This window comes from Xenopus tropicalis, chromosome 9 (genome assembly GCF_000004195.4).
Source record: "Xenopus tropicalis strain Nigerian chromosome 9, UCB_Xtro_10.0, whole genome shotgun sequence".
Lineage (NCBI taxonomy): Eukaryota > Metazoa > Chordata > Amphibia > Anura > Pipidae > Xenopus > Xenopus tropicalis.
Window position 1 is genome coordinate 30,384,003 of NC_030685.2, and position 20,140 is coordinate 30,404,142.

Sequence of the window (20,140 nt, forward strand, 5' to 3'; positions counted from 1 at the left end):
TTACATTAGCTTTTCATGGGCTATGAAAGTCTTGAAAATTGAATTGGTTTCATTTTCTCCCCTCTCATGTAAGCTGAGCAAGGCAGATTTCTAAAATGTTAGCATTTTGATGCATTAAATGATAGTAACTATGATATCTAATGTGCAGACTGTACATTAGATTATATTTATTTACAGACTTTAGCAAGGCTAGGGAAGCATGCTCACTAGGGGCTGAAGCATTTGGTTCTGAGCTGTGTATAATCTAATGTAACCAATTGCAACAGTTTAGAAAGTCAGTAATCTGGTTTTACTCGCTTTTTAATGAAATTTGTAAAATGCTAACATTGGATAGGATTTTAGAATAAAACTTATTAGAATAAAAGGCAGACAGACAAACGTTGTGTCACATAGGCATAAGACACAGCAGGCAGATGAGTGTTTGGTCAAACCGCACAAGAGAAAAAATCATTAGTTTCCAGACGGGAGTGAATTCAATTTGATGACTCGGTCACTCAATGAATTGTGCAGCAGCTCTAACAGGATCACTTGCCAGATACAGACACATTAATATCATAAATACTGTCCCTACACAAACCGGTACATATCAAGTAATAACATTTGGAATAGCTTCTGATCCTATAGTATGGCTTGACCTTACACCAATAATAATAATTCTTAACATTATCTTAGTGTATGATTAATGCTCTTTGAGTAGTATGAGTGAGGCATTGTCTGCAGTTGGTGGCATTACAGGTTGCACCTCCCTGGTTTCTGACATAAAAAATGTCATGTTAACAGCTTTTTTTGTCATGCTGAGCATGTAGAGCTTAATGTCGATCAGTCTTTTACATGATTGAACATGAAAGCGAAAATCTGATTGGTTGTTATGTGTAACTGCACTGGTGCAATTTATCACCTATTATACCCATCATCTTCACCAGTTTTGGGGATCAGGAGATTATGGGCAAAAAAATATGTTGCCCGGGGTCATTTAATTTGCAGTTATGCCATCTAGTTTTGCCTCACTGTGGCCATGTAAAAAAAGAAAATATTAAATCTGCACTTTCATTTTTGCCTTCTATCAAATATTTGTATTTATCCAACTCTGTTTAAGAGCTACTGTATGTAGAAGAGCCAGGGTGCATGGGAATGCACTGACCAATATGTCTAAATATGTGTCTGCATACATGCTGCTTTATTTGAGAACTTTTCTGAATTATATAAATATTTTTTCATAAGTACAACATATTGTTTTTTTATTCTCCTTGAGAGGTATATTTAATTCCTTGGAGTTCAGTACGCATCTAAGGGCAATGGGCAGAGAGCTACATCTGCTCAGTGTAGATGATTCTGCTGCATTTAATGTATCAGGCATCTGAAGACTGGAAACCCATCACTACACTTTTTAAGCTTTTATCACAAATATTTGTCAGGCAATTTACTTTCACGTTTATGGGGGCCTTCTTTGTGTACGTTTTGGGGTACTTTTAAAAAAACATGGTGGTTAAAGTCTCTGAAGTAGCCCTGTGAGCAAAACAATGGAGAACAATCCTGAAAACTCCTAAAGAGGAGCGGCTCAATCTTCCTTCACCTAATCTCTCTTTCATGTGTGTTATGTGGATCTGTGCATTTATTTAGTGCACATCATGGAAAACAGCATATTGATTTTAAATTCAAAACGATGTCAGTAAGTTGTCTTACATATACTGTATATACTCGAGTATAAGCCTAGTTTTTCGGCACCCAAAATGTGCTGAAAAAAGTCACCCTCGGCTTATACTCGAGTCGGGTGCCACGGGTCCCTCCAGACTAGCACCCTCTCTCCTTTGTGTGCAAATTAGGCCACCTGCAAACAGACGCTCCAGTGCCCTGGCCCACGCAATATTTATTCCCCCTTAAGTGTCCTCCGGAACTTGGTCTGCTGCCAGTTTGCCAATGCACAATGAGCATATGGTAGCACTCATATTGTTTTTGTTGACCCTCTTCTCCACTTACAGAGCTAGTTTACTGTTTTTCTTTTAAATAAATATTTAAAAACATATACCCCACTGATGCCCCAATTTATGTAATTTACTGGTTTTTAATAACTGGTGATTATTGAAACTTAGCAGTAGCTGCTGCATTTCCCACCCTAGGCTTATACTGGAGTTAATAAGATTTTCCAGTTTTCTTAGGTAAAATTAGGTACCTCGGCTTATATTCGGATCGGCTTATACTCGAGTATATACGGTAATATGTCATTTCTACTAATATGAATATTGTTTATTACTACATATTTATTTTTAGGGTTAATTTCTCCTTTTCATGGGGCCTGTTTCTATCTTCTGTTGTGATGCCAGTAACCTCAGTAAATCCATTGGTCATCATCTCCTATTTCACATTGTCTTCCAAAGATAAATAATACATTTTGGATTTAATTATAAAGTTGTGCCATTTTTAAACATATGCTTGTAAATTCCCATGGTATTTATATATTTAGTATAAGGGGAGAAAAAATAACAAATGTTTACAACAGCAATGCAAAGCAGGGAACATATTTTCACTCTCGTTAAAAAATCATTAATACCAAGCCAATCTCGCTCAAAGGGACAATAAAAAAGGAACAGTTTGGTTTTATTATTGTCCAGAAACCGCAGTATAAAACATATGTTTCTTTGCTTTTTAGGTTTGATTACCTATTTGGAAATGTTGGCTGCAGTCTAAAATAAAATGAAACAATGCTAATTTGCCAGCAGAAGCCTATTGATGTGGAAACCAGCACTGGAATTACTGATTAATCCCCAAACGCGGAATTTCTGGTGATCACAAACATCAGTCTGCTAAGGTAAGATAAATATCCGATAGAAGAAGCCGCAGCCATGATGGATCATTATTTAGAACATGATCTGTTTGGAACTTATTGATCCGCAATGTTGATTCCACTTTTTTTCCCGACAAAATTGGAATGGATTCTAATATTTTTTTTCCCCCTTTCATGGCTGGCAGTTGGCAAACGGCAATTCAGCAGCAGGGATTTATCACTGGCAACCAGTTCAGCACATTCCTTCCATTACAGCCAAAAGAAGAGAACTGTTTAGCAATATTTTATTTCACAGGCTGAAACACGTCCATTATGTAAATTGGGAACATAAGAAGTTTAAAAGTCTGGAAACCTCGTATTTCTTTATTTCATTAACATAAATACAAGACTGGGAGTTAATAAGACAGAATGGAGCAATTCAAGTAGTTATAAAGGCCTTTCCTATGTAATTTAACAAGATTGGTGATTTGCTATGGACGGTGTGAGGGGAACTGAATGGAGGGAGCACACAATTCACTGCTCAGAACATTGTTTAAAGATGACATTTTCCAAACCTCTCTGACAATCAGAATAACTGAAAATAGCAAAAAATACGTGCTGGAACAAAAATATGACTTTCTAATCCATGATGCCAGGTCTGCTAAATGTCATGAGCAGGAAAAAAAGCCCAGTCAAGTGGCCAATTTTTGCAAGAATATATCTATAACATAGAGTACCTGCCCATACTCCTAAATAGGAAACAGAACTGGGGTATTTTCACCTATACCTTAGATCTAACAAAACAAAGTCCTTGGAGCTGCCCACACCCGGTATGCCCAAAATATTTAACTCTTTCACATAAGACCTAACCTTTTGCTATTATAACATTTCAAGCATTTGGGAATGGGACATTGTGCAAATGTGCCAGAAACAGAAATGCTTTCCATGGGCAATACCCATTTGTCTATGAAATTAACTGGGCTCAGCTTGTCCTTTTTCACATTGGGGACATGTTTGTTGGCTCTGTATAGATATCTGATTTCTACCCATAGTCACCAATAAAATAAGCCACTTGTGTTGACAATGCATTTCTGAGACCAAAGGGCAAGTACAGTTGTGGTCCCCTCAGTTTCCCCACAGTCAGTTGTGCAGTTGCAGTTAATGCATTAAAATGCACTTCTTGCACGTCTGTATAGTTGCGCTTGGTGCTGTTAACCCTTCCTGCCTCCCACCCTAAATCTATCACTGCTGCGCATGTTGATGTAAGGGAACCCTAGAGTTACCACCACTTTCTGACCAGGCAGTAGCCCCAGGGTTCCCTTTGTGCCCAGTGTTAATAGGCACAGCAGGCATCTTCTATGCTGCATTTCCACTTTAACAGCAGCCCCCAGCATAGACACAGTGACCTCAACAGAAAAAATAAAATGGTACAGTGAACCATTGATATGAATCACAGTGGCTGGAAATTCTGATATTAACAGATCATTAAAAATTGCACCGAAGACAGTAGCAGATAAATTAATGAGTTCTGAATAATGCTATTCAGAACATGGCACTAGGAATTAAAAGGGAGTGGAAGCTGGTGCAGGCCAGATAATACACCCACAGTCAGTTAAACAAGGTACCAGGGATTAACAAGGACATAGTAACAAGCCGGGCCATACACAGATAATGTATATTGTATCAGGAGGAAAGAACAAGGTCACACAAGCCAAAATTCAAAACTGTTTTTTTTGTAAACTAAATTGCTAGAACACACTGACTCCTTCAACCTAAGATGTTCCAGGAACACCTTAACTCTAGGTAGTATACCTGTCTGCTAAGGAAAGGAGTATGAGTGGGCGGGATCTATAAAAGGCTTCCTCTAATTGGAGGTTCCCTATAAGCCATTTAAACCATACCTTTTGCTGGACTGAATTCCCTGACATCCACAGCATAAAATGGACAAGTGACCTTCAACATAAAATGGTCCAGTGGCTTCCAACATAAAAAGATTGCGTGGCTTGTCAATATTAAATTATAGAATGATAACCAGTATATATTGGAAATCTTAGCTCTAGCTTGATAAAATGAGCCCTATCATAAGATACAATGACCCCAGTATAAAATGGAAAAGCGACCCCCACCAAACAATGATGTCCAAAAAGTTAAAGACACAGTAACTTCCAGCACAAATTAGTGGTATAGCAGCACCTCTCTTTCTACCTTCTCCCACCACAGTTCCATCCTAATTTAATTTAAAGCCCAGTTTGGCCATTGTACAACTGAGTGGCTGTGAGTACATTTGTAATTAAATATGTTCACCCTGAGACTATTTCTAGATCTCTATTTGAACCAGAACTCCATGTGTGCAGTGATCCCATCATTGGGATTTACTTATTGTTCTTACATAGCTCGCTCATGCACAATGTACTTACAGAATCACAGCTCGGTCAAGGAAATATGTCTACAAACCAAAATACAAAATATCTGTACAAACCAACCCCAGTCTTAGTAAGTGACCAGCGAGTGGCTGGACCAATCACGCCCTATAATGAAAGTTTTGCAATGAGAATCACAGGCACGTAGTCTCAAGAATGGACATTAGCCTTGCCACTACATGTTCCATGAAGCAGATGAGACGACCTGCAGATTCCCTGCTGCCTGCAATATCCAAAGATTGTTGGTACTTGGGTTTGTGCAGCCACAGGAGAGCAATTTATTGTTACGCTGAAGGAATTGCTGGGCTTAGCTGTTAGTGTTCCTTTAAGTTTCATTTGTAATTTTAGAGAGACATTGATCGTGGCTGTCATTTGTCCCTCATTTTATAAGCTGCTTCGGGCAAAGGTCAGAAACATCAATCAGATCTTATCAACTCATATAAAGGACAGAAATATTCAGGCCACTACACACCTACACTGTTCTCATAGAAAGTTTCACATGGATTCAAAGTATTTACAGAGAATGAATTCACAGACGTAGACAATGAAAAACAGTTTTACATCATACAGCAAACAGAAAAATGGAGAGCTTGCTGGTTGTTGGTTCAAACTCAATTATAAAGCATAATAATTCACAGCATCTAATTACGTTTGGCAAATATGGGGGTATTATACCCTGTTATTAACCCTGTAGGTATTGCTAGAGTGACATCACAACTGTATGAGGGCAAGAGTTGGACATTCATCCTGTAAGCATTACCCTAGCGTCCAAGAGTTGGACATTCATACTGTTAGCATTACCCTAGCGTCCTGTAACCTGTATGAAGCCATAAGGCCACAGGGCAACACAATGTGCTCAAACACACTCAGCTCATGTAACTGCAAAATTAAATAGTCACAAGCCATTCTCAGTACATTGATAAAGACAGGCCAATATTATAAAATAGCGTTTTAATCCATTATTGGCCCAGTGGTAAGATCAGATAAGCCAATTTGGCCCAGCACCTAGGTGACCATATTTTATATGTACTTGTTACTGAAAGCAGTATCTAGCTGGCTGTTTATAATCTCTGCTGGTTCTGACACCTGAACAATTTAGCAGAAATAGACTGATTAACAGCCCTGGTGAGAAATGTCTTTTCCTGCTGCATTATAAGAACCAGGAGTGACTGTAGACAACAGAAAGAGACAAATGCTCTTTAATATGCCCGTACTGTTTACTATAAAATGACCAAACATTTTAAACTAATCTTCAATGGATAGTTGTTTAGCATGACATTTTCTTTTATACCGCACATACAGTTTTAAGTGGGCGTCCCTTTAGCACCCAAATATCAAGTTTAGCATAGGTGCAAGTGCTTTTAACTGTCCCATGTATTTGTTAAAGGTACTGTATTCAATTCTAGTAATTTCTGCTCTTTCCCAAGAACTTTACTTTGCCAGGGCGCACATCATGGGGCTCATATACTAACATTTGCTAGCGGCGTGGTGTCATAATGTTTTCCAAACACTTTTTCTTTCCTTGTCCCCTCACTCATTTTACAATCATTTGTTCTATTATTTCAACCCCTACAATAGAATGTATTGCTGTGCCTCGAGGTAACGGCATTTCTTCACTTGTCTTCCGACTACAAAACCTGAAACTGTATACAGGTCGCCTCACCCCCACCACTTCAGAAACGGAACTGTGACATTCTACTATGGCACTGCATCATTCACAGTCATAGAAAAGAGGCTTTTTGTCAATCAAAAGCAATGTATTGCAGTCATTCTAAGCCATATCAAGAAAAGTATAGCAGCCAGAATATGTTTTCTATTCTTTTATGTGATGCAGGCAGCTGAGCTTTGTCCTGTGATTCAAAGAGGCTTTGGAGCCTTTATTTAGAGTAACACCTCTTGAGCTTTTGGAAACCCTTGTTTCTTTGACTGAGTTTGACAGAACATGCATTCCTGTGGACTCGAGGCCAATCTTTAGGCAATAGCAACAGTACTGAAACACCAGTGTGGGAACTATTACTGTAGCGCAACAGATTCCAGTGAACTGTATACTGTATACAACAACTTACTGCTACTTCCCATTATCCTTAGCAATAGTTGGCTGCTCTTCTAGGCAGAAACACACTGTTACCACTGAAGTCAGAACGCCAATATTTAAGTAAGTCTTTTTTCTTTTTTTATTCTTATAAAAATATTTCATTAATATTTCATTTCCGTTGCTAGGACACTGGGAAATGGTCTTAGAAAATTGAAATTCATTCATTGTTTATTTGGAAAGTGCAATTTACAAACAGCTATTGGGTTGGCAAAGGACAAGGTTGGGTAAAACAAATCAGTAAGAGGGCAGAGAGAGATATTAGGTAATTATATTTTAGGAGAAAAAGAGAAGAACATATTAAATACACTTACTCCCTTTTGTTTCTCCATTATTTGTTCTAAGTATTTATGGAATTTGGGTAGGTGTGGGCATTATGTATATGTGTGTGTATATGTGTATGTATATGTGTGTGTATATGTGTATGTATGTGTGATGTGTATATGTGTATGTGTGGATGTATGTGTGGCCATCTGCCCACCTTCATTCTACATTGAAGGAAGTTCTTTACTGTGATTAAATAAAGCTGAGTTTCTCCCAAGTAATTAATACAGATAAAGGGTGAAGCAAGGTTAAGCCACTGAAAAAGCAGAGACAGTAAGAGGATTGGTGAGACTTTTCCTGGCAAATTATGCAGTATGCAGTACTATGTGGCTGTCTTCCTCATATATTAATGCAAGCTATGAAACTGAACCATGCCAGCTATGACTTGAAAGTTCATGGCTGATGAGCAGTATTTTGCAGCTTTGAGTGTACGTATAAGTGGAGTTATAGCTAGTTATACTAATATGAGATCCATTACTCAGAAGCTCATTTTCTAGAAAGCTCTGGATTACAGGAAGTCCATCTCCCACAGACACAATTTCAATGAAATAATTCATATTTATAAAACAGACCTTGAATTTGACCCCAACTAAGATATAATTAATTAAGACTCCTAATGGAAAAAAATATTTTTAAATTATGTTTTAGTAGGCTTAAAGTATGGTGGCATGGAAAGACATATAATCAGGAAACCCCAGATCCCCAGCATTCTAGATAACAGGTGTTATGCCTGTACTTCATAACAGAGAGAAAACATATTCAACTAATAACCATAAGCAAGATATTCCAGTCTAAGTCAGTAATAGCATCATAACACCAAGGAAAACAGTTATAGTGTCCCTTATCCACAAACCTGTTATCCAGACTGTTCCAAACTTTGGGAAGGGCATCTCTTTTAGAGTACATTTAAAGCAAATAATTACATTTTTTAAATTAAGACTTTTTGGAAGGAAGACCCGTTATTTTACTGTGTATTATTGAGGATTGACGCTTCTTTAAATATAGCAATATGCTTTATACAATAGTTTATTGGATGCATGGGCACTTGCTAACTATTACTGAAGAGAATTTGGAGAAAATTAATACATGGTATGAAATTGGGGGGTTCCCGTTTAAAGGAGCACATGATCATGACATCACACCCCTTAAGAAAGTCACGTTGAATGGCGAAACAGCTGTCAGGGCTAAACACAGGGAGAGTACAGAGGGACCTGGTACGGATGCCAAGCACATGGGCCCCTCCAAAGTTTTTGGTATTGTTCCATTCTTGTTTTAATGTTATGGGAATGGGAAGTTTTTTAATTGAACTAAATAAAACAATGATGTGATCTTAATATTGTAATGTTGTTTAATCATAATAACTGGCATGTATGTTGTGAGTTATAGTTTCTGGTTCTTGGAGATGCCAGTAGTTTCTTACTATGGTTGGGAGGGTGCTGCATAAAATTAGAAGTATATTACTCAACAGCGATGTAATACCAAGCACGTTAAAACTGCCTACTGCTAGTAAAGGAAGAAAAATATCTAAGAAAGAGAATAAAACACAATGCATAAAATCAAGAACAAAAGGCTAATAAAAGTATCCAGTACAAATTTCATCTGACAGAATGAGTCAGTCATTGTGAAAAGAAAAGTCAGGGATTTCCTATTCAGACAGAGTGTGAGTAATCCCTTCAGGAGCTCTCAGGAAGAAAGGAACTGAATTTGGCTTTTGATATGATAACAGGCGCTTTCATGGCATTTTTTGATAGTATCTCTATTTGGTTTCTACAGTTAGAGATAAACTTTACTGCCCATGTTTAACACAGTCTGATCCTTTTTGCCAACAGACGGGCTTGCAGTACGTTGTTAATCTCCCACGTAAAGTGGTCAATTTATTTTTATTACTTAAAGGGCTAGTATCGCCAGAAACTGGAAATGAGGAGCTTCTACATTTAAATAAAGGTTCTGTTTCAGCAAAAAAAAACTCTATTCTATTTTAGTACTTCTTCTTCTATCAAAATACAGGAATGACATTTGAACTCTGTCTTCTTCAGTTGTAAAAGCAATTAAATTCTTAAGATCCGCAGTATGTGTTGGACAAGTTGAGTCTAGTAGATAGCTTAGCAACCAGTATAGATAAAAATAGATTCTTTTTGATTAAATAAGAGATTAAATTAGAGTCTGACACAATAAAACCTCTTACAAAGGTGGATTAAAGGTACAGCATGTTTATTTAATGCAGTGTTAGTGTGTTAGTAGTGTAGGACCTTTGGTCATAGGCAGAGGAGAAGGGCGAAATTGTGAGTGGGAAGGTTACCAGTAGAAGGCTTTCCAGTGGAGAAATTATAATTATATACATAAATACATAACATTTGATCTTGGCTAAGCCTTTCATTATTCTCTGCCTATGGATATAAGGGTGGTGAGTGCAACTGGCCAGGACCCACAGAGGTCCCACAAAATGATAGCCAAGCCACAATCAAACCCCCAAGGCCCAAGCTAGCATAGCATGATGACAACCATGTGTTTTTGTCAAATGCAGTCAGCTATGTTTCTTTTGGGGTTTTTCGGGTATTACCGTATATACTCGAGTATAAGCCGAATTTTCCAGCACTCAAAATGTGCTACAAAGGAATCCTCGGCTTATACTCGAGGCAAGTATCCTACAGGCGCATGTCGCAAGTAACAAGTAGTCCGGCAGTGCTCTTCGTGACAAGTAATCTGGCAGTGCTCCTTCGTTGCGCCGCGCGCAACCCCCCCCCCCGTGCGTCGCGCAAGCATGCACTCACATCGAAACCAATGTCACTTGGAGGAGCACTGCCGGATAATAAAATCTGAATTCAGGTAACGGCTGGGTCAGTGAACTCAAATATCACTTGGGGATTTCAAGATTATATTGCTAGCCACTAATAGAAGCAATATCATAGGAACACCAAGGTTATGCACTGTCCAATAGAAATGGGGAGCAAAGCGTGGGAAACAGGAAACGGCATTAGGGTAACAACAGCCTGTAGGTTCCCCTCTTTAGTAATGGCCCCTGAGTGTGTGCTTATTCTTGCCCCATAATCTCTACTTGTTTCTCTGCTTATGCTGTTTGTGCTTTTCCCTATACGTTGCAACAAGTATTACATTGCCCCTAAAAGATCGTGCAATGAAAACGTTATTCCAAGTACCGTATATACTTGAGTATAAACCGACCAGAATATAATATATAACATAATATATTATGTTGGATGCTTATGTTAGGCTTATACTCGAGTCAATAAGTTTTTCCAGTTTTCTTAGGTAAAATTAGGTACCTCGGCTTATATTCGGATCGGCTTATACTCGAGTATATACGGTAAATAGGTGACTCTTTATTTTATGAGGGTCAGAATTTATGTTATATATACTGAAGTGAGCATTTCTTTTAGACAAGGTATTCAAATAACTTTGTTTTCTACAGTCTGACATCTCTGTCACTTGTAGTGTGACATACATTACTCCCTTGGACTTTGTTATTAAGGTATCAATGCAAATACATGTCTTTATTTTGTCTCCCCCTTCCCCCAGCTACTTCATCAAGTAGAGATAGACTAAAAAATGAAATATAATAATAATTATTACTATATAATATAAGAACTCCTATCATTTTATTCAAGGTTTCTATACATCAGGAGCAGCTCTGCACATTAGAATATACTGTAGCAAGTACCTATTCTTTATATTATCCCTGTTAGTTATTGGCCATTAAGCTTTCCTTGCATGGGGATTTTGCTGTCATTGTTGCAGAAATAGCATTCTATATACAAACTGGTTCAGTAGTGGGAACTTTCGGCTTGTTTATTATTGAAATAAATACTATCCCTATGTGAGCTATTGCTGTTGTTTCAAAAGCACTCAACATATTTGTACAACAGATTTGCACATTATAAAATGCAAATATAACATATTGCTATTTTCTTAAAAATGGGCATTGCTAAAGGTATGGCACCATTAAGGAGCTATAGGGAAATTAGGGAAGCTTAAGCTGGAAAAGGAGCTTCTGAGGAAGAAAAAAAAGAAAGCTTCATTTATATTCTATCCCTTCATTTCTGTGAAGAAGCAAAGGATGTTCAGCTTAAACTATACATAAGATGATAACATTGCCTAGAACTGCCTGAACTTGCCTGCAAGAAATCCTAGGATTTCTGGGAGCCACTTTCTCCTTGCCAATCCCTTTCTTCGCCCCAGTACGGGGTCAAAACCCCTTATCCATAACTCTTAATTTAGATGGTAGGGGCAGGTCATATCAAAGGACATTGTTGCCTTCACTTTGTACATCAACAACTGGTTCCTTTTTGGATGCTATAGTCCACTATCTCATGTTGGTAAAGGTTCACTGCCATTGAAAGGAAGTAAAACAAGAAATCAAGAATTCTGCATGAATTATTAATACAATATGCTATATCATTTTCAAGTTAGTCTTTACTATTCCTGTCTCAGTAATCTCTTTATTTTCATTCAGGAGTCAGTGTCAGATTTGATTGACAGTGCTTCCTTCGCTTTCTTTGCTTAGACAGTGTTTAAAAATATCAAACTCTGACACAAAGCCTGCATGTAGAGAGACAGATTGCTGAGAGGGGAAAAGTAAAGACTAACTTTGTTATTTTAGAAATTGTACTAAATTCTTACAATCCGGCCTCCTCCTCCCCCTTCATCTGAAGGGGGAAAAAAGTACCTATATTGCTCTGTTCTTATGTGCTTTTCTTTTCCTTGAAACAAGTTCTAACTTTGTATTAGCATCTAAGTACACCTTGGAACATATGACACTAGACATCTCAATTTCTCTGTATCTTTATTGTTTGAAAATAAATAACAGTCTCCATAACCATATGTTAAAACAAAGATAAGTTCTCAGAGGGTTTAATTTTTTAATAAGTTTCCCCATAGCATATAAGAAATGTTTCCTGTAAGAGCATTCTAAGCAGGAGGGGGCCATTGCCTAGGAGACAGGAGTGAAGCTGCTTTGTAGTTGGAGTGGAGAGGCTTTCGCTGCTGAGCAGCCACAAAGATTTGATCTGGGATCTGAGAACTAAGTGCTCCTAAAACATTATGGAATACACGATGCCAGGAGGAAAGGCTATTGTGGAGAATCTGTAATCCTGCATTCCCTGATAACTTTGCACCATATATCCACCAGGAGGAAACTGAGAAGCCATTATTGAAAGAAGCTACGAGTCCTACTGTAACTTCACTGTCAAGCAGAACTCATGCTCTTTTTGCTGTGCAACATAAAGGTACCTTTTAAACTGTACCAAGGCATATTAATAATATACAGCATCTCATGGGTGGACTTATGGACTGATAGTACAGCAGATTATAGGTGGAGCTTATAGAAATTACATTACTAGGGAAGCATAGGGTTAGATATTGAAACACATCTCAGACTGAAGGTGGAGCTTATTGATACCATGTTTACTGGGAAGTATAGGGTGAGCTTGTGGAATATGTCTCACTAGTGCAGCAGACTGAAGGTGTAGCTAAATGCCACCTTTTTACTAGTACAGAACTGGAGGAGCTAAATGACACAACTCAGCCGTGCACCATGTGATATAAACACATCACTGTAGGTGGAGCCTAGACAGGGGTTAAAACAGCATCTCAGTAAATATGATGTTGTTTCACTGCTTACTATAAGTGAAGTTTGTGGACACAATAGGATACCATTGTACTAGAGGAACACAGGGACACATATTACAATCATCAAAGAGGAAATTATAAATGCGCATTGAGGCAGCCCACTGTGGGAACCCAGAAATGTCCAATATGTCCAGGGTTCCCCAGTTTCAACAGATGCACTCGCGCATGATTTATCATAAAAGGCAGGATGGACAAAGTGGCACACAGGGCAACTATGCAGAAGTGCAGTACCTTTTTTAATATGTGCACCCATTGCATCCATTTTAGCACAACCAAATTTACACTTGCAGTCAAGGGGGGCAGCATTGGGTAGGCAGCCTCAGGGCGGCACTGAGGACAGAATTGCCCATGGTCCACTGCACCAAAAACAAACCTTGCATTCAAAAACGCACACAAGAACCCCTATTCTGCAACATTTTGGGGGGATATATTCAGTGCACAGATATTCACATCTGAACCTTTGTAGAAACATCTACAAAGATTTATCTAAAATTTACTTATGAGATAGAATCAGAAAACATGGAAAAAAAAACCAATTCACTCAGTCCAGATCTGTTTTATCTGGATGGAACAGTTTATTTAGACTTTTTCTGTATTGAATTGAGTATTGCCCTATAAGGCAGGAGTTTTATTCCATGTGTGGGAACATTTCATTGCCTTTAAGTCACAATTTTACCTTCAGAACTCAGAGAGTGGTATTTTACATCCCTAACTGATTTAAACACCTTTGTCCAATGCCAAGACCAACCAGACCATTTTCCCAATCACCAGTTAGTGAAACAGGTTCTTCTGTCTAATGGCATGACACAATTTAACATTTGTTACTGTCCCTTTCCAATTCCCCTTATTAGGTATGAAACACTCAGATCCCTCTTGTTGCCTGGTATGCACTTTGTATAAACCGCATACAGAAACAAGGCTAGAGCTAAATGTTCATTCTATGCTAATGAAATGTGTAAGTATATTTTTAGCAGCATTATACCATCTGTTTTGTTTTGGGTGATTTGCATGCCAAAAGAGAACATTTGAAAAGCAATGTGGTGGCAGCGAGTGGTACTGATGTTTTGGAATAAGTGTTGTTTGTGCGACTGTAGGAAGTAGGCAGGTAAACAGAGCTATATATTGTAGGAGGAGTTTAAAGTATCAGTGCCCACAATATATATACAGATATATTGAAACTGTATTTTGCTTGGCAAAATGTGGTATTTTATAGACATAGCTTTGCAACAATGTGTTGTGGAGAAAACTATTTGACTTCAGTGTTTAAGGGCCAAGGGGCTGAGATAAGATTTGCATTGAGAACTGTCATTGCTATAAATATCTGCCAATTTTATGCTTAATTCATCTGTTAAAATGCACAGGCGGAGGATGTCTTTTGTCTTTGCAGAAGTTAATTGAGCACATTTTCTACACAGATTCCTTCATAGTATCCCAGGGCCAATTCCAGAACACATGGCAGGATAAATCCAATGCCAATTCTATATACAATGCCTCTAAAACACATGGTAGTATAAACAGAGTGTACATTTTATGTTTAATAACTCCAGAACACATGGCAGGATGAATGCAGTGCCAACTTCATGTAGAATACCTCTATCCTGTTCCTTGTAGGAAATTCATAGGTGTTGGTTTGTAAAGGCTCAGCCTCTCCAAGTCTTTGTTATAATCCAACCATGTTAATAAACTGTATAGTTAACTCATATATTTATGTTTTATGCCAGTGAGCCCCTCCATCGTAACATTTCCTTCTGTTTCACCTACGTCACTGACATGTAGCAGAAGAGTTTTTTACACTAGGGTTGGTCACAGGAAGATAGGTTAGTCTGTGTTTTGCCTGGTCTAAGAAACTGACACCAAAATTAGTTAGAAAATGGAAAAGTATGTACTGCCAATACTACTACCCACAAACATTAAAGGAAGGTCCAGCTGTACCTTCTGCAACAATTCATCAAGCCTGACAATGGCACCTTAGTTGAGCTGAGATGTTTCCCTTGATAAATACTTATCTTATTGCAAGACCAGAGTGCCCCTCGGAATGCTTTTTTTTTGGCATGGTTTAGATCTCTATAGAGTGGGTTACTAATCACTCCGGCCAATCATGTTAAACTGAGTATATATAGTGAATTAGAATATGGTAACACAAAATCAATATGATAAATGGCTTAAAAAAGAAATATAGAGTCGTGAAAGCAGTGAACATTAGAAAAAAGGAGCCTCCACTTTTTACCACATAAATGAGAACATTTCCAGAAATCTCAACCAAGTAAGGTTATGTCAACATATTAATCTATGTCCGTTAAAAACAAATAAGATCTAATTTTGTATAAGAATGGTACCTAGGGTTACAGTAATCAATTTAAGCAGGGAGTACATGTTGATCCAAGAAGAATTTATAAGCAGGAGTAAAGAATTCATTATTTTCTTTCTGGGCTGGCAAGAGGAACCGGTGTACTTTTGACTACATCTTAACCAACTCTGCCAAATAATGTAGATATTATGGAGTTATGTCTCTTTACTCCCTAACAAGGTTACTATCAATTTCAGTGTTTGCTTTTTGGTCTAGACACTCAAAAATTGGATTTTCATGAAATGAACAACAACTTTAATTCATTTACTGTCTTGTAGGATGGATGTTTCCTTGCAGTAGAAGTAGCATTTTTGACTGTTCTATAGCCTATAGTTCTATAGGATAGGGACAAAGGCAACTTAATTATAGTTATATAGATATGTGATGTAATTCACATCATTCACATGATTAAGGCTTGTGGGTAGAAACAAGGCACACGGTAAGTCATGTTAGATAAATAAAAATGTAATGTATTGTAAATGGAAAATACTACATGACTGTTGTTGCCTGTCTTGCCTACAACCTTCCTGGCAGTGGGTCTGATTTACTAAAATAGCTGATAAATCTAGTTACATTTCTTGCATTCCTCTAAGACAGTGATGGGCAAACTGCGGCTTTTTAGCCCCTTGAATTTGGCTCTTCCAGGTGTGGGCTCACACGTACAGTGCGATCGCATTTTTGTTGCCCATAGCAAAAATCAGCAGGAGGGGGTGGTCTTTGGGCTATGGGAGACGTGGCGTAGACGGGGACGGGATATGCAGTGCAGGGAAGCCTTGCTCGTTTCATGCATGAGTGAGCCAGTGATAGTCTGCAAAAAATTTGTCTCTCAAAAGAAATCTCAATCGCTGTTTTGTTGATATTTGTCTCAGTTGACTAATACTGAAAGTTTGCCCACCACTGCTCTAAGACTTTAGCATAGATGTCAAAAGAGTCAAAGCGAGTATAAGTTGGAGTGTAAGATTCTGTGCATGATAGAATTCTAAAGGATTAATGTAATAAAAGTTTAGACTGGGTCTAGTAATCAATAGAAACCAACCAATATTTACTGGTCACCTGTATGAAAGCAAATATCTAATTGGTTATTTAATTGGTTGCTATGGGTTACCAAACAGGGCTGCAACAGAAATTTAGGGATCTATAGTCGAGTATTGCTTACCTGTACAGGGACCCAAAAGACTGAATTTGGCAAATTCCCAAATCAAATATTTTGTGGCAAATATTGTGTGGTGCTTGCACTGCTCTGCTACTCACCAATTACATCACTGAGCTCTGTGATAGCTATTTCGTAATGAACACTAGTACTTATAATGAGCATAACACAACATTTTCGCCTACATCTGCGAGGGCTCATCCTAAATGCAAGGGGTATAATTGGAACTTGTGCTCTACTAGACACTGGTTTAAGGAAGTTTTTAGGATCCCCCTGTTAGTGGTGTTAAATATAGGTCAACATTATATCATTGGTCAGTATATCTAGAAGATGGCATATGGAATATGAAGGACATTTGTGCCTTGAACTAATATTAATGCTTTTTCATGTAAGTTAGTGGCATACAGGAACTGTCTGGGCTCTAACCCATGGCCTGTGCGTTTCCCTGATGAGCCACCAGAGGCTTTTGCAACTGGCAACTGCTGGCAATAGACATAACTATATCCTTCCTCTGCTATTCCCACAGTTTCCCCTTCCAGTCTCGTTATGGTTAAGTGTCCTGTCCTATTATCCTGTTATAAGGGCTATTTAAGGCAGTCCCTTCCTGCCTCCTATTGCTGGATCATTCAGACATTCTCTGTGTTCTAGCCACCTTGTGCCTGAGTTCTGGTTAACCTTGTTCCTGCTTGACCCTTGTTCCTGAGTCCTGTTAGACCCTTGTTCCTGATATAATAATAACTGATAATAATATCTGATCTCCTGGTTTTGACCCCTGGCCTGTTTGCACACACTTGTGTTGCCTGCCACCTGCCTAGACCTCTCTCCTGATTATACTGTATAACTTGCTTCAGCTTGCTGCTTGCCCCGACCACTCGCTTGTTTTAAGGACTTGACCTACAGGTTGTATCCTCTGAGTCCATTACTTGACTTTCATCTGTTCAAGTTATCCATTTAATCAATTATTGTGCACAGTTAAGCATTCCTGGTTTCTCTTCAATCACCTAATATGGGAACACAACATTACCAAGTCTCAAACCTTTGGTCCAGAGACAGATTTGACTTATGAATTCAGTCTTCTACTTCCTCTGTCTTCTAGGAAGCCAGGCACTGAGCTATCTACTATAGGCCAAGCCACATAAATCTGGCTGGATCTAGCACAACAACTGTTAAACATCATTGATAGTTGCTGCTAGGCCTGCCATTTATTGAATCTTGGTAGACTTTCCTGCAGTGATTAATCAATGTAGGACAGTCACCTATATGACACTAGAGCAGAACATAATATTTAACATATATATGGTAAACTTGCAATTTCATGGAACTTCTAATTATGCCCCTAGTTGTTTTTTATACCAATTAAAAATTGAATCCTGCCTTTTGCCTCTTAACACTTCACTACATATAAATAATCTCATTGGTAACAAGCACACATCAAACTATGTTTAGACTAAGTGAAAGATCCCAGTTGATAGCAAACATCAAGCTAGAATCAAAGGATTTCCTAACATGCAAACGATTTTGTTTTTACTCATAGTTAATGCTGTTTTGCAGTGAAAAATGACATCTCAGGAATGGCATTAAACTCTTTTGCATCCGATCATTTTGAAATATCCATAAATTACAATCTATTTAAATATCAGGGTCTATTTAATTTTTCCTATCCTGAATGCAAAAGATTTCTTACATTCTTGATTAAATCTCTATGGCTTGATTTATTAAAGCCCTGTGGTGGCCTTCCTTCATTTCCTCAGAGTCTACGCTTTTTAATTATAATGAATACATCCCATCTTTCTATGTTTTATGCACTGTTATCCATCCCAACTCCTCTGAACTAGACATTATTAAAAGAGAAGCTGTGTGTTTATAAGATGGGTCACAGGGTCCATCTAACAACCCAAATCACATCAGCAATATCATATCACATCAATATGGGCAATAACTTATGATATAATCAGATGTTTTCAAGAATGTGCTAACTAACCTCAAGCGAGCAAATCTATGCATCTAAATGCTTTGTGGTATAGAAACTACAGGAGTGCTGCAATAATTACCAGGTAATCAGAAACGGCATACTGTAAGTCCTGGGAAGCATGGGGTCTGTTTTGTTCAGACTGTCTGGCACATAAGCAAATGTATTTTTTATCTCTCACTTTCCAATTATCATTCTGGAGATCACAACTCTACCCAAGAGCTGCCATAAAGCGAGTTGAGAAAATCTCCTCAGGAGTTGGCACCTGGCAAGTTACCAGGGGAGGCAAAAAGCTGCTCCTGGTAAATTAAAGAGCCAAAATTCCGATTTTTAAAACAGAACTTTGGCTCTTCTAGTGCTCAGAGTGATATTGCACTCTCTGCACTAGCTATGCAGTCCCCCCTCGACCGCCTCTGACGTGAAAAAATCTAAGCGTGCGGGGAGCAATGGGGACGGCTTCAATTTGGCCTCCCCAGGTGTCCAAGTACCCCTGAGGTGGCGTTGACTCTACCTCTTGTTTGTCTCTTTATTTGTAGAATTGGCTCATTAGAGAAAGATGTCTCTCTATATCTCATTAGTGACCAACAGAGCATTAAAAAAGGGTTTCAACTAGTGATGGGCAAAATAATTTGGCAGGCATGGATTTGCGGCGAATCTCCATCACCAATGGCAGATTTTTTTTGTGAAGCGCTGCGTCAAAAACGTTGTCGCCCGCGTCAAAAATATGGTTGCAATTTTTTTTTGACACGCAACATTTTCGTCATTTCGCAAAAACTTTTTGCTGTTTCCCGGACCTTTTAAAAGGTTCACAAATTTTTGTGGGAAACGAAACAGGACAGATTGCTCATCACTAGTTTCACCATCAAATCACATATTTTACCGTGATGCCCATATGTACAGTCAATATCATTTTACTTCATGCAAAGGTTATGTAGATGGAACAGAGGTTAGCACACCGCCCAAGCACGCATCATTGGAACAATTTATACAGCAAGAAAGACTAAATGATTGATTTTCAATCATTTAAAACTGCGATTAAACTTAAATGTAATTTTTTTGGGTTGGTCCCATGCAAACCAATCAAGAGAAAATTGTAAAAATGCAGAAAAGAAACTTGGTCGCCAATAAAAATTGCATTGTTTTATTAGTCTGTAAAAAGTGCCTCATTAAAATTGAAGGATAGAATTGATCAAATGTTGAAAATATACTTGAATTCTATAGAAGCTTGATGGGTTTTATCTGCAATATGGAAACATCTGCAAAGGATAAGAAAGAGCCCCATTTAGAGAACTGCAGGTTTAATATAACAGGGTCTTATCTTATTTCATCAATAATTTGTGTAGAAGTTGGTTTAACCCAACAACAATGTCTAATTTTTAAGTAAAATTTACAGGTGGGAAGGCTAAAAAGATAGGCGTTATAGAAATTAGTTTT

General features: G+C 38.1%; 1 protein-coding gene across 2 annotated transcripts in view; it reads left to right on the forward strand.

Annotated features, from left to right (window-relative positions):
- The window catches only part of elfn1 (extracellular leucine-rich repeat and fibronectin type III domain containing 1), a 340,145-nt gene that overhangs the window by 272,775 nt on the left and 47,230 nt on the right, over positions 1-20,140 (forward strand). For both annotated transcript variants that reach the window (XM_018097619.2, XM_031893529.1), the window contains exon 4: positions 2,648-2,806. The gene's annotated coding sequence lies outside the window, so the exon portion shown is untranslated. The remainder of the gene's footprint in view (positions 1-2,647; positions 2,807-20,140) is intronic.